This window comes from Lynx canadensis, chromosome A2 (genome assembly GCF_007474595.2).
Source record: "Lynx canadensis isolate LIC74 chromosome A2, mLynCan4.pri.v2, whole genome shotgun sequence".
In the NCBI taxonomy this organism is placed as follows: domain Eukaryota; kingdom Metazoa; phylum Chordata; class Mammalia; order Carnivora; family Felidae; genus Lynx; species Lynx canadensis.
Window position 1 is genome coordinate 119805026 of NC_044304.2, and position 14993 is coordinate 119820018.

Below are 14993 nucleotides of genomic sequence, written 5' to 3' on the forward strand. Positions count from 1 at the left end.
GAATTTCTGTTGTTTTAAAATCACCCGGTTTGTGGTAATTTGCGACAACAGCCCTAGGAAACTGATACACATGTCTTCATGTAATTATGGACCTGTTTGCCTTGCCAACAGAATTGTGGTAAAAAAAAAAAAAAAAAAAAGTCTGTCACTCTATTCTTTCATTCAGCTGGACCAGATGTGCCGATAAAAACATTAAGAGAAAAAATGCTAACTGAGAATAAAAATGAAACTACTCTGGAGAACTGGTATCTTGGAGTTGGGACCCGTTTGGTGGGATACCTCCAATTCTCCATTTGTACGGACAGAGAATGAAGATCAAACTCTAGATCAAACAGAGCCACCATTGATATCTGCTGATGAAAAATGTTATCAAAGATGCATTTTACCTGGGCTGCAAACCTACACTGCCATAGAAATCCACTTTGAGGTGAACGGGGGAGAGTGGGATTTTTCTTTCACCATGCTTACTCTGCTCAGTGGTATTTGCTGGATTCTGAAGGATGCACCTTTTGTTGATTAAGCCTGTCTACCCCGTAATCTGCAGTGAATGGAAGATCAGCATTGCACATGGGTCTGGGGGCTTTTAGACTCAGCCTGCTAGAAGTTTTTTTAGCAGCCGAGGACATTCTCTGAACATTGAGGGCAAAGGTACCAGCGACTGGTCTGAGGAAGGACTGCCCAGGGTGATGGGTTTTGTGTGTGTGCGTGTGCGTGCGTGTGCATGTGTGTATCTTCAGACACTGAGCTTAATCACCAAGAGATTTCCTTTAGGGGGTGCCTGATTCCTTTCAGCCCCCCCCCCCCCCCCCCCCCGCCCCAGCCTGCAGGCTGGTGCTCATTTTCATGACTGATCAGGGTTTGAGCTGCTGTTCTCCTAATACATGTTTTTGAAAAAGGAAGTAGCTTATGTGACAGCACTGGTCTTTTGATCTGTTAGCCTTTCTTAATTCTTTTTGAAGCATCCTTCTGACTCCTTCTCTGGCTCTGGGTGATTTAAAGGAAAAATCCTGGAGTTTATATGCTCCAAGAAACCTAATGCTCCGAGAAATCCAATAAAGCTCACCACCAGAATTGTGTTGGATGATGAGGGGGTATGAGATGACCACCCAGAGCAAGAGTCCAAGTGGGAGGGTGTTCAAGGCAAGTAGACATATACCTTTGTGAAGCTGCCATTGAGGAGGGGTCTGCAGGCTGCCGACACCTGTACGAGTGGGACCAGACTAACACTTTGAATGTTGGAAAATTCCATATTTTCTATCAGGGAAGTCTGTTTACCCCTCAGTATAATAGATACTTCCTGCCCCCCCCACCCCCCCGACCACCCCCCACCCCCCAGCCCTTAGTAGCTTTTTGTTCAAATTCTCACCTCTTAGGAACTTGGTGCTTTTGGATCCAGAGTGATTCAGGGTTTTCCTTTTCCTAATGGTCTCATCAAATCACAATGCCACCTTGATTTCTTCAGTGTTTTTAATAAACCAGAAAACCGAAGCCGTTCCCCTGGCCCAACCACTGAACTGAAGTGACGTGACACCTCCCGAAGCTCCCGCTCTTTTGTGGTCTTCATCCTTACTGGTCAGAACTCCGGCTGGGTGTTTTCCAAGCACATGTTTCTCTCCGAGTCCTGATGAAAACCCCACAGGTGAGCATGGTGGCTGTATGGCAGGCAGAGAAGAGGAGGAAGCATTGTTCCCCAGAGCAGCTCAGGACTCTGGGAGGGATCCAGGATGCTCTTACAATTTTCATAAAATAATAGCCGCAAAGAAGCTTCTTGCAGTTCAGCCCAGTAAAAGCATCAGGCTAATCATCCCTGCCAGCCCTCTGACAGGGCCCCGCTTCTCCCAGGCTGAGATCTTACGCCGAACCCTTCCCGTGGCTTATTCTGTCCTTTCGTAGCTTCATCAGTTTGCTAAGAAGTAGAGAACGACAAGGGTGAAGAAACACGGTCAGGATAATCGAATCCTGTTCCCCAGGCAAGTGTTTTCCTTTGGGATGATAAAGAGAAGTGGGAGCCATCATGGATCTCAGATTTGAGATGACTAAAAAAAAAAAAAAAAAAAAAAAAAAAAAAAAAATTGCAGTCTAATTACGAAATAAGTTTTAATTTTGGAAGGCTTCGAAAAAGTGGCTTGTAAGCCCGCTCCGGTCATAGTCACGTTCTGGCTGGGAGCAGCAAGTGGGAAAGAATGGGACACCCCAGCATGGCCTCGGGGCATGCTTGTCCATCCCACAAAACTGCCTTCTGGTTTGGCATCGCTTTTCCCACCTGGCAACCGCCTGGTGCAGAAGGGCTTCCATCTAGAGTGCCTGGCAGAAGCACCCCACAGGGCATTCCCGATGGTATAAGACCAGACCTGAAGTGGACAGAGTGGTCCAGCCATTGCTTCCGGCAGTGAGCCTCTTGCCATGTGACCAGCCTTGAGGACATAAGATCACCTCAAACGTCACTGGAAAAGGAGGATCGTTAAATTCATAGGGCTCTGGAAACTCAGTTATTTATCTACATTTGGCTTTATCCCCCCCCCAAAAAGTCATTTGAGGCGCCTTGCGGAAAATACAACAAATTTAAAAATAAGAAAACGTTTGGGAGAAAGGAAAGCAGCACGAGAGAATGCTTGACGAGACTGAAAGACAACGGGGTGGTTTGCCGCTGATGACATTTGTCATGATTGCTGCCATCTTTTTTTTTTTTTAATGTTTTTATTTATTTTTGAGACAGAGAGAGACAGAGCATGAGCAGGGGAGGGGCAGAGACAGAGGGAGACACAGAATCCGAAGCAGGCTCCAGGCTCTGAGCTGTCAGCACAGAGCCCGATGCGGGGCTTGAACTCATGGACTGTGAGATCATGACCTGAGCCGAAGTCAGATGCTTAACCAACTGAGCCACCCAGGCGCGCCGTTTGCTGCCATCTTTTAAAGAAAGTCAGTGTCTGAGTCTGTCGGCACAGAGCGCTTCTTGCACGAGTCACAAACTAGGGAGGGAGAAATAAAGCTTGCCTTGGTCCTGTAGTGGGTTTTTTAGGTATATGTTCAGCCTCACTTGACCGTTGGTAGTGTGTGTGTCATCAGCGTAGCGTTTTGGGCCACGTGTTAATGAGCACTGAAAGAGCAGGCCAATGGTAGCAGGATTCTTTGGGAGTTAAAAAAAAATCAGTTTTGTAAAACTAAGCAGGCCATTGTGGAGGTGGATGGGGGGGAGGTGGGAGGGGAGGGCAGACTCATATTAAAATCCCGATATAAAGTTCTAAGTGACGAATAAGAGGCTTAAATACATAAAGAGTGAGGCTAAATTTGGACCAATTTCCTGTGAAATCTCTTGTGTAATATTTTCAATTTGTGCTTGTTTAATGTGGTTTATTTTCCGAAGGTTCACGGTATAGGTTTTAAATTCAGCCTTGACTACACACATGTGTCGAGAGGTTATAAAACAAGAGCCAGCTCAGACCAGTCTCCAACTGGATACCCTGTGGTGGAAAACATTACCTCCTTTTCAATTCCTAAAATTTCTTCACAGGCACTGAGTTAGTCTTTTCCCCATCCAGCTCCCCAACCAGTTTCCCCGTCACCTGGTTTTACCAACATGTGTCTGGTTATGTTAGTTAGTGTACCTAAGGATGCTACAAGGTGCCTTCAATCCAGATCAGAACTCCAGGGCTATTTAGGGGAGGCCTCCTGACCCCTCTGCAAAATCTCAAATTCTTGACACAAAAGGAAAATACCACACTTCTGATCAAAATAGAGAAACCACCTTAGGCTCTCCAGATGGCTCTGATTTACAGTTCAGAGTTCGAGTTTTGGCCTCTGATGTCCTGGATCACACCTTCTCTAGGATGGGGCCATTTCCTGTAGATCGCAGTAGTGTTTTCTGATGGCTTGAATATAGTATGCAGGACTCGTATTGTAAAAGTCAGACCTTAGCAAAACTATGTGAGATCTCTTGTTCATGGCACTCACTCTTTCTGACCTGGTATTATACCTACTCGGTGTTCATCTGCTTCTCTAGGCTTTAAGTCCTCAAAACAAAAATGGTGGTTTATTCATTCCTATATCTCCTCCAACACCCAGCACTTTACACAATACGGAGGACTCTACGCTTAAAAGTGCATTTATACATATGGCTATAGAAGAGTTGAAAAGAGGCATCGTGTATATGCAGAGTCCCTACGTTTAAGGAGTGGGAGATCAAAAGAGAGATAAGGAGGTGCATAAGTGTTTGTATCTTCTTTGCGACCATTCAACAAAATATTTATCATTCATTCAGTCAGTTTTTCATTGGGAAAACACTAAGGGCCTGTTTTTTTTTTTTTTTTTTTTCCTGAGGATCTACAAACCTTCCAAGTCTAGGTTGCAGAACCGAAAAAGACCGCTTATAGCTCCCACCCCCATTTCCAGGTCTGCCTGGGCCACTCTTTGCCTCCATTATGTATTTGTTCCCTCTTGGCATGACAGTCTTTCTCGAGATTGGGGATCCGGGCTAGAAGTAGTCAAGGAGTTGTTCTCCAAGCCTCTCTTTTTCCCGGAAGGGACATATAATTATTGGCCCCTGCTGGCTTTCTTACCAAGGATGTAGTTTCTGTCTTCTTACCAGCCTGCCCAGCTTCTAAAACTCCAGTGTGGCACCAGGAAACCAGCAGCCCAGAAATGTGAGCCTCACTCTACGGTCACCTGGCCCCCTGACGTTCTATCATGAAAATTTTCAAATATAAGAAGCTTAAAGAATCGTTTGCCTCCTAGATTCTACTATTCCACCTAACTATATGTGCTTTTTCATATATTTATACATTTATCAGTCCCTGCATTCATACATCGATCCATCTTACCTTTTGATGTTTTTCAAAGTAAATGGTAAGACACCCGTAACCTCGCCCCTAACCCCTTCAGCATCGGTATCACTAAAAAGCTCACGATAAGTTTATGGCTCTTTTTTGTTGTTGAAGTTGACAAAGAGTAAATGTATAAATCCCAGGTATGTTTATGGCCACTTTTAATGTAGGATGTCACTTTCCTTCCTGGCTTTTCTCATTATCAACAGCTAATCATCAAAATGAAAAATATTGTGTGATATCTAAAGTTAGCACATTTAGGTGATGCGTATTCACCTCCCATTTTTCCTCTACCTTACCATATTTGTTCTAGTTAGGAAGGAGCCATGAGAGCAAGGCAGTGTGTGAGGCTTGCATGTTAAAGGCCTCACTTTGCAAACAGACTGCGTCAACTCCTTCTACTGTCTCTGTGTTCACCTCCTTTGTCTTAAGTCCCCTGTTGCTGCAACAATAGGAGAGGAAGTATATGTGGTGGTGAGGGACACGAGTTTTGACATCATAGGACCTAAATTCAAACTCAAGTCACATTGAGCTTGGGCACGTTATATCACTCAGTGCCTCTCTTCTCTCATCTCTTAAAATGGGGATGATATTGTCACTTAAGGTTGTGATGATTCAGTAAGATAATGGGTGAAAATTATCTGGCACATAGTGTAGACTCAATGGCATTAACTATTATCATTATTGCCATCCAAACACCAGCGCCATGAGTGGTTAGAGGTAAGTGTACATGCTTGCATAGTTAATTTAGAAAGACTTTAACATTTTTCAGGTGGCCAAAGCCAATCTTTTGTGTGATCAATGAACTTTTGAGGAAATACTGAACCATATATTTTTCCCCCACTGTTTTAGTGGAAATGAGCACTGTTTAACCTCAACTGAGATGTCTGCTTTTACCTCAGACAGGATAACCATTGGATTTTCCTCACAATGTCTCTGTCTTGTGTCCCCAGAGTCATGCCTTAGTCAGGGAAGAGGAATGACCAAAGGACATCGTGTTTCCATCATATGGTTCCCAGGGTTTCCTTTGAGGCTTGAAGTCACAAGGTGGTTTCTCTTTTGTTCAAGTGTAATACCATCCCTTCAAACGGCCAGGCCTAAAACTCAGGAGACTTCTTGGCTTCTCTTCTCCATTGCCTTCCATCTTAGATCAGCCACATGTTCGATTGATTTTTCTCTCTCCTTCCCTCCCAAGTCTCACCTTTCACGGTGGCTCATATGGTACCCTGCTTGTAATACTCAGAAAACATTTGTAGATTTGCTTAGGTCATGTGACTATTTCTTAGTCACCTTTATGGGGGAAGTCCGCTCTCCCAAGGAACTAAATGAGTTACTTCTTGCTTCCACTTGCCTTCAGAAACGATAAGGGGAAAAGTTAGAGGCTGTGGAAACTATTCCAGAAGGTGGACAGCGTCCAAGGAAGACTGGCTATAAAGTACCATCAAAAGGGACCCAAAGAGGGACAACCTGAGCCTAAAGCCCTCTTTCTATTGAGGGCAGATAGTAGGCATAATTGGTTGTGGGGTGTAGGGGAGGGAGAAAAGTGACAACTCTTTTAGGTCACTAATACCATATTAGCAATTTCCCAGCACTTTGTGCATGAGATTTGTGTGCTCTGTTGTGTGCCAGGTACTAGTGAGGTTAGCAAATAAAGAAGCCCTGAGAGAGTGTGCCGCGATTTCCACTGAGTTGAGTTCAAGTTCAGATGGTCACAAGTGGGTTGGAGGGTGGGGTGGGGTGGGTTGGGCAGCGCTGGTTCTGAAACTAGAGTTGGAGCAGTTAGGATCCCTCGGCCCCTTTAGGTTAGCCTTATCAGATCAGGCCGTCACGGAGCAGATAGACAGGTAAGTCTCGGGGACCTCTGAACCCAATTAAAGTTATACCACAAAGAAATCAAACTCATGTGGTTTGCATTTCAGAAAGCTACATTTGGTCGGCTGTTCCTGTTTTAATTCGGTAACCTAATGCAGACCATGTGAACATTTGAAACGCTTTTAACAGTTAAACCAGCTCAAATAACACAAAACCAGAGCAGCAATAAAGAATGAATTAAAACTGATTGCAACTGTGGCCAACATAATTTTTTTTCTTGCAAAGAACTTGGGGGGAATAGAGTGCAGGACCAGTGGGGGAAGAGACCAGTACCCCCACTTTCAACTTTTGAGTAAAGCAGCGGGCACTTTGACTTCTTTCGCTTCTTACGCAAATGTTTGAGACAGATTGACCTAGAAGGTATACTTAAATCTTGGAGGGATTTGGGGTGAAGGAACAAAGAGGGTTGACATCCTTTAGCTTGGTCGTTAGTAGCCCTGTCTAAGACAGCTCGGTGGGCAAGGGCGCGGGGCTAAACCTACAGAGGTCAAGGGTTCAATCCTGCATGGCTCACTTAGCCTCATACTGAAGGAGGTGGAGCCACAAACCCGTTTGAGTGCCACCGCCTGAACTTCCCACGGGCTTGTGAAGGGTGACCAAAGCATGAGAAGCAGAGGCAACAATAGTGTGGTCTGTGTACCAGGCAGTGTTCTAGGTGTACTCCATGTACTGAGTTCCACGTACCTAACCTAGTTACTGAATCTCTAGGTGCCTCAGTTTTCTCATCCTTACAATGGGGATACAATTAGGATCCCTACTGCATAGATGAGGAGACTGAGGCACAGGTCAATTACTTCTCCGAGGTCACATAGCTAATAAATGGCAGGGCCAGCATTCCAACGCAAGTAGTCTGCTATGCAGAACAGCAACACAACCGCAGAATCTCAGCAAGTTACCACATCTCAGAGACAAATCCGGTTGCTGATCATGAGAGCAAAGGGCATAAGCCTCCACCCAAGCTCTCTGCCTCTCACCAAAAGAGGCTTGACATCGAGGCTAACGCTTTCAGACTTAACCACCGTGCACAGCTCCAGTATGCTCCAATCATTTCCCTGTTTGCGTTGGTTGAATTGCATTTTGTGCACACACAGAAGATGCCTCCAGAAGAATGCTCAGTATGGTCGACCCATGCCTGGAGACACTTCTGTGAATAAAATCTAAAAGTGATGGTGAACGTGCAAGGGGATTTGCTTCCATGTAATTCCACTTGGAATTGATGGGAGAGCCACGGGGTGTGACAAATGCAGCTTGCTGAGATGTGCCACAGGTGACAGCTAACCACCTGCCCCGTTTCCCGGAACGTGCTGACTTTGTCAGAGATCCAAAGAAATAAAGGAGGAAGGACCCATCAATTTCAGATCCATTAGCAACAAGAAGCCTGCCAAGTGTGAAAGAGTGAAACTCCACGAAGAAACTTTATTCGAAAACTCCTGGGAGGTTATCACCAGCCGCAGGGAGCCGAGTAACCACCGGTGGGTGAAGGGGCTCCCCTGAGCCCCTGAAAGCGGGTTCCTTCTGGAGCAGTGGGAAGCCAGTTTGTCGATCTCTTCCGCAGGCAATGCCAAGCTCATCTGCCTGACTGTCGCAAACACTCCTCCCCAGAGGAGGAGAAAGCTGCCACCTTTCTCCTAATACAATAAAACTGGTATCAGTGTTGCCTGCTTGAAACCCCAAGCAATATTTAAAATTATAAAATATAAGTAAAAAGGTAAAGCTTATCACTGGTTTCTTTTTCTTAACCTCATAGGTAGGGTCAAATGGTTCATTAAAGTGTCTTAGACTAGGTAACTATTTTCATAGCCCTGTTCTGTTATTAGAGGGGAGAAGTGGATTCAGACACTCAATGAATATGATGCCTGTTTGACTTGAAGGTAAGGGAAAATCTAGTTACCTCCCTCTACAACTCTGGTTACAAGGATTACAGCCCACTTAACTCTCTTTAAGGCCTGGGTAAACATAGACTGCCTAGTCTCCAAAACATTCCTCAGGTTATTAGTCTAGGTACAGTGAACTTTCTAGAAAAGTTGTCAGGTTCTTCTGATTTCCCCAGGCCAACTCTGCCCTCTTTCTGTAGCATGCCTGTGTGACTTTTGTCACTTACCCAGCTAGATTGGGCACATTGTGTACCTGGAGCTCAGTAGACAATAAGTAATAAGATAATAAGATAATTATTGAAGAGTACCTGGTGAGTAGAGCAAGGCAGAATAGAACCCTGATTCACATTAAGGATAAAAATCCATTTTCTGTCTAATAACAATTTTTTTTAGTATCAGAGTCGATGTCAGCATCTCCTTTCAGACAACCCAATCATTGTCAAGATCCTTCATATGTATGAGGCCCGGCTAACCAAATCCTTGACTTACAAAGAGTTTGAAGTCTTCCTTCTTATTCTGTTTTCTCTGCTAGAATTTAAAATTTCTGTTCAGCAGCCTCTACAAGCCACTCTGGTTACATAAAGGTACCACATTCTCTGAACTTCATATGGTTCAGAGGCATGAGCTGCCAAAGGTCTCCTTACACCCTACTTCAGTCCTTGAACATCCTTCAGCTTCTTAAACTCATCATTCAAATATCTCTGGAGCACGCCTACCCTCTATCCCCCCCTATCCAATGTCTGTGTTCTCTTTGAAAAGATATATTTTATATATTAAACATATCTATTTTCATATATGTTTCATATGGTTTTATAGATGTAAATAAATGATTTGTATATTTATTTCATATTATGCGTCAGACCATGTGCGGGGCTCTGTGGAACATAATGGAGAGAACAATAAATCGACATGATCAAGGAATACATGGTCCAGTGAGGGTGACGGGCAGTAGCTGGATATTTGTACAAATACCTTGAAACTGTAACCCTCTAAAGTACAAATGCATGTTATGAAAGCATCTAGTAGGGCAGCCTGACTCTGCCAGGAAGATCTGGGAACATTTTTTGGAAACTTTTTGGAAGTTTGGGAGTATCACCATCCCATGGTAAGCTCACTCAAACTTTAAGGATTGGGTTGGAGAGCATCTGTCTGTCTGCCTAAATGGATGCATGACCAATCAATGATCTAATTTAAAATAAAGTTTTAAATATTCAACATTTCTTACCGCTTCTACCTCAAGTCCCAGGGTGTACCTACTTTCTTTGGTGGGTTCTGTTTATGTGTCACACTTTATATAGCAAGCACCCAGCTGTGCAAAAATGATAAATCACTTTTAACTTTAGCCAAACTCTGAACAAAAAGCGGTCTCCTCTTTCTGCTTCTCAACCCTTCCCACCAACGTGGTCTTAATTTCAAAGCTGGTGATGAAGATTGAACATGGAAAAAGGTCTGGCTTATGGCTCTTTCTTTTGGCAGTGACAACCTTGGGAATAATTTAGAGATCACATTTCAGACCTATTTTGCACACCATCAAAGCAAAGGGGATAGGAACTGATGCTTTTGAAATTGGAGGGGCCAGGCCAGTTTTCATGTTACTCCAGTTGAAGTTCTCTGGCGTCACAAGTTCAGCAGACGGATATCATACGCCCACCTCTGGTATGGTGTTCTGGGTTCCTTGGGAAATATGATCCTTGGCCTCACTTTCATCATGCCTACCACAGCGTTTAGGCCAAGACCTCCTAAATCACAACGTCATGCATCTCCCTCTACCCAGTGGACCTAAGTGTTGCGATTTCAACGACCCCTCCCAAAGGGGCCACACTGTCTAACTGGAAGATTCTTCTCAGAGACAATATGGTACCATTTTTATGAGACTTTGAGGTGTGCAGCAGCTCCATGGAATATGGTGGGAGAATATTCCCCCAAATCAAACATGATGAGTGAGTAATCCCCCCAAATTGCTTTAACTAAATATTTGGGGCTCCAGGCCAAAGGAAGCAAGATAAAGGTGATCACTTCAAAGTCAGAGATGCTCTAAATAAAACAAATGGAAATTTTACTCTTTCCAGAGGACAAAGAAAGGAGCCAACCACCCTGCATATTTCAGCACTGAATTTCTTACATTGCATATATTATAAGAAAAGTATGATCCACACTGCAACTTATTTCCATAACAGCACTCTGGAATCCAAAAGAAGTGAGTCACAGACGCTTAGAAGCATCTCAATTGCTCACTTTGAACAGTTCATATTAAATTATTGAAAGGAAGATGCACTAATGTTGTTTCTTCCTATTTCCCTGCCCAGCTAAAACAAGTTCCTTTAGCCACATGTGTAGTCTTTTGAATGGGATAAGAGCATGAACTTGTAGTGGTGTGGACCTAAGCCTAAGCCCTGGCCTTACCCAATAACTAGTATGTGACCTTGGACATGCTTACCTTCTCCATGCCTCAGTTACATCATCCCTAACGTGTGGATGACGGCAATCAACTTATGTAGCTATCACTAGAAATACATGAGATAATACATATGTAAAGTATTTAGCATTATGTCCATTACAAGGATGCAACAGTATTTGCTATTATTATTACTACTACTACTACTTCCGTTATTAGCACACGATGGTGATTTTCAATAGCGAGAAGGATCCCAGTTTATCTAATGACTTGTAAGTCTTGGAGCCAAGATAGCACCATATGATGTTGATTCCTGCCTACTCCTTGGTGAAACTGACCCTGGGACCAAGCCCATGATTTCATATGAAACCTGAAATGCATGATGTTCTAGCCTGAATTCAAGAATGTGGCGAATGAAGAGTTGAACTTTCCTAAGGCAAACTCGGAAATTACGGGATCCAGTGTCTCCTTGTCAGGATAAGTGGTGCAGCTCTTTTCCTTTCCCAGTTACGAAATGCATGTTGAAGGGACAGTCCTGGAGCCTAAGGGTTGGGTGAGAATGAGTTGCATGAGGCCTTCCTTTTGACCCTCTGTTATTGCTTTCTGATGACACGTAGACATTAGGCCACCAGGAGCAGGCGTTCTGTCAGGAGCGATACAAGAGAAGAGCACACCTCTTTGCAAATGGAAGGCCAATCTCTTGGTCCTGCTTACTCTATCACGATAGTTTTCAACTGTCCACTAGGGACTCCGAAGGATATGTCATTTCCAGCACATTCTCTACCAATAAAATGTGATAACAGTACCTTTGTGGGAGTGTTTAGAGAGACTTGATGCCAGATGGGGAAAGATAGAGTGGACCTGGAGGGTCTGGCCTATATACAGGTCATATTTCATGCAAATAATTTTTGGAAGAATCCAACTTGGATTTGGATGTTTCTTTTAATTTGATGTCTCACCAGATCAACAGGGAGTGAATAGCCTGTCCCTAGTTCCATCCTAGGACCACCTCAATCCCTACCTCAACTTGGGAGCCTCCTCAGTCTCCTGACTTTAGGACCCTGATGAGCCACAACATAGCTGCACCTTTCTGGCTCTGCTTGCGGGGGGGGATCCCCAGCCTGTGTGGGAGTAAGGATGGACTCCAAAGCATAGGAGAGCTAAACAGCAAGGAGAGAGACAACATGCCTCATGGGACTGCCTTCCCGTGGAGGGAAAGGCAAATGCACTACATTTGAATTCTAAAAAGGTGGGATAATGAACCTCGAATTGTACTTCTTCGGCAGACTGATGTCGACTTCCCTCCAAAGGAAAAGGCAGGACAGAGAGCTAGAACTAAGGTTTACTTATTTGTGAACTTGCACTTTAATGAATCATGTCATTTAAGAGATGTGTAAAAAGGATGGGTAATCATTTTGAGGGTTAGTAGACCCTTTTGTGTGTGGCAAAATGTTTTTAAAGCTCCCCTTGGGCCATCATCAGACACTTGGCCTATGAATTATTTCTGTGGTCATTAGACTTAATTGAAGAATTATCACAACTTCTCATGATGCATTCGGCCACTCCTTGTCCCAGGTTAGTTAGCAGTGGCGAGTCCATTAAACTAGTGTAAGATGACTCACCCCTAATACAAAACACACAGTTGAGCATCTTGTGGGCAAACCCCTTCTCCGTCTCACTGTCCATCATGACCTTATCTGAACATTGATCCCTCTGCTGAGTTGGCTTTGCCTAGTTTGCATTATGTGGGGTGACCTGAGAGCATTAAGAAGGGCAACGTAGGTACAACTGGTGAGTTTTCCATACTGAGTTTAAAGGGGGTCTTGGTGACAAGTAGGGCAGGATTATTTTTATGCTCCATGGTATACTTTAATGGAAAGAAGTATCTTCATTTGTTTAATAAGTGAGGGTTAAATCACATTATTATTATTTGTATCTTAAGCGACTTAGAAAAGGCAAATGAGACTCCTAGCTTTGCTGACTCAGTACGGTCTGATACGCAACCTCAATGTTCCTCCTCTTCTGTGGACTGACCGATTTCGATGAGAATTTTCTGTATGCAAAAGATGCTTGCTCTTGTACAGTAAATTACGTGAGATTAGAACCATTCCCTTTTCTTCAAGCTGTGTTGGCAATTTGATCTGTAGGAGGCGGTTGAAGCCCCTGCTTTGAACTAAATTACTACAGCTCAAGTCTGTCTCTTTAAGTTTCATTTTGAGTTTATTTGAAGTGTATACAGGAAAGATGAGAGGAGAGTGGTTGAAACAGATATGCTGTATTATCTCACATTTTATTTCGGATATTCTTCCTCAAATAATGCTAATTTTAAGAAATGTGAAAATAAACTCATAAATACGTATTCTTGGGTTTTATGCTTACCCACTAATGAAAACTCCATCCACGAGGATGTCTGGAAATATTAAAGTAATTTTACAAGATGATATTTGCAAGCATTTTGGTCTGATGTTAGCAAGAGACTGTATGTTAGGGAGATGGGGGGGATGCATTTGGAAGCTCTTTTATGGATACTTCATCCAGCCAAAGTACATACCCCATTTCACAGCATAGCCTCTGTAAAGATGAGTCCTTAAGTGTATAGGGAAAGAGCTCCGTGGCTCTGCACTATTGCAAATTAATAAAATTCTACAGTCTATTTCTATCTTATCAATAAGGAGCTTCTTAAAGTCCCAGGGCAGGCTCAGTTTTTCTGTATGACTCTAGTGACAACTCCTTTTTTTTTTTTTTTTTTTTGGATCAGCATATTGTCCTTGTAAGCCATCTAACACGTCAGGAATATTGAGTCAACACCTGGATATGAGAATCATTCCACAATGATCTATTGTCTGTCCTTTTGTGATATGACCTGCCTCTGTAGAAATGCCACCTGTGATTTAATTTCTGCTTCCTGTGATGATCACAGGGAATCAATAATTGAGTTATTAAAAGGGGCCATGCCACATTGAGAGGGTGGGACCGAGGTGTTGGTGGTGAGGAGCTTATGTGTAGGAGTGGGGGATTCTGAAGGTTGGAGGTAGTCTTTACATTGTAGAGATGTCCGCTTCCTCCCTTCCTTTCCTCCCACCTGCAGTTCTATACCCCACCCTTTATGTCTCTGTGACCCTACAACTGCCTTGGGTCCTCTCTCTCCCTTGCCACTGCCTCTCCTTCAGTTCCCTAGTGTGCCTTGGCTTGGAAAGAAAATGCTATTTGAATCCAGGCGTTGCTGAACCGGAAGGAGAGAAGCAGGGCAAAACTACCCTGACATATACTTGGCGTACCCGGCCGAGCATCCGGGCCCAAGACTTAGCACCGATCCAAGCAGCCTTGTGAAGATGAGACAGTGGGCCTCTGGAGTAATTTCATAGAGGCAGTCTTTGTAGCATGTTTTCCTGAGAATCCCTTTGTGATAAAACTCACTGTAGCAGGCAAATGCCTGTGTTTGTCGAATGTAATTATACGAGGACCAAGGATGATAGGGAGGGGATGGAGAAGAGAAGCTGCTGGCTAATGCACAACTTGCGCGAGAGAGACGAATTTTGCAGGCCAGACAATCTTTTGAAGCTTTTTCTTTGTTTCAAGATTCGGTGCAAGGCAAAGGCACACTTTTTGTATTTATATTCTATCACAAATAAAAGGTAAAATGTGAAAAAATTGTGGACACTAGCACTGTCCAGACTGTATGAAAGCCAAATGGGTGAGAGACAGGCATGGAAGCTATTGAAAAAAATACCTTCAATACATGTCTTAAGGTCTTTAAATATGTGTCTCCTCTAGAGGAGTTGAGGGACTCACTAACACACACATAAATAAACAACTCAACCCAAATTAACAAGTTTCAGCTAAGAGTTTCAACAGCCTCTTTGCCTCTCCCCGCTCCACCCCCTGCCCCACCCCCCCCCCCACCCCCGCCACGCTAGAGTTTCTGTAAAGGGTCATTTTCACCAACAGGAGCTTCGCATTTTTTTTTTCCTTTTTCCCTGTAAACTTTCTTCTTGGGTGTATTCAGTCCAAAATGAGGTAACCAAAGAACCA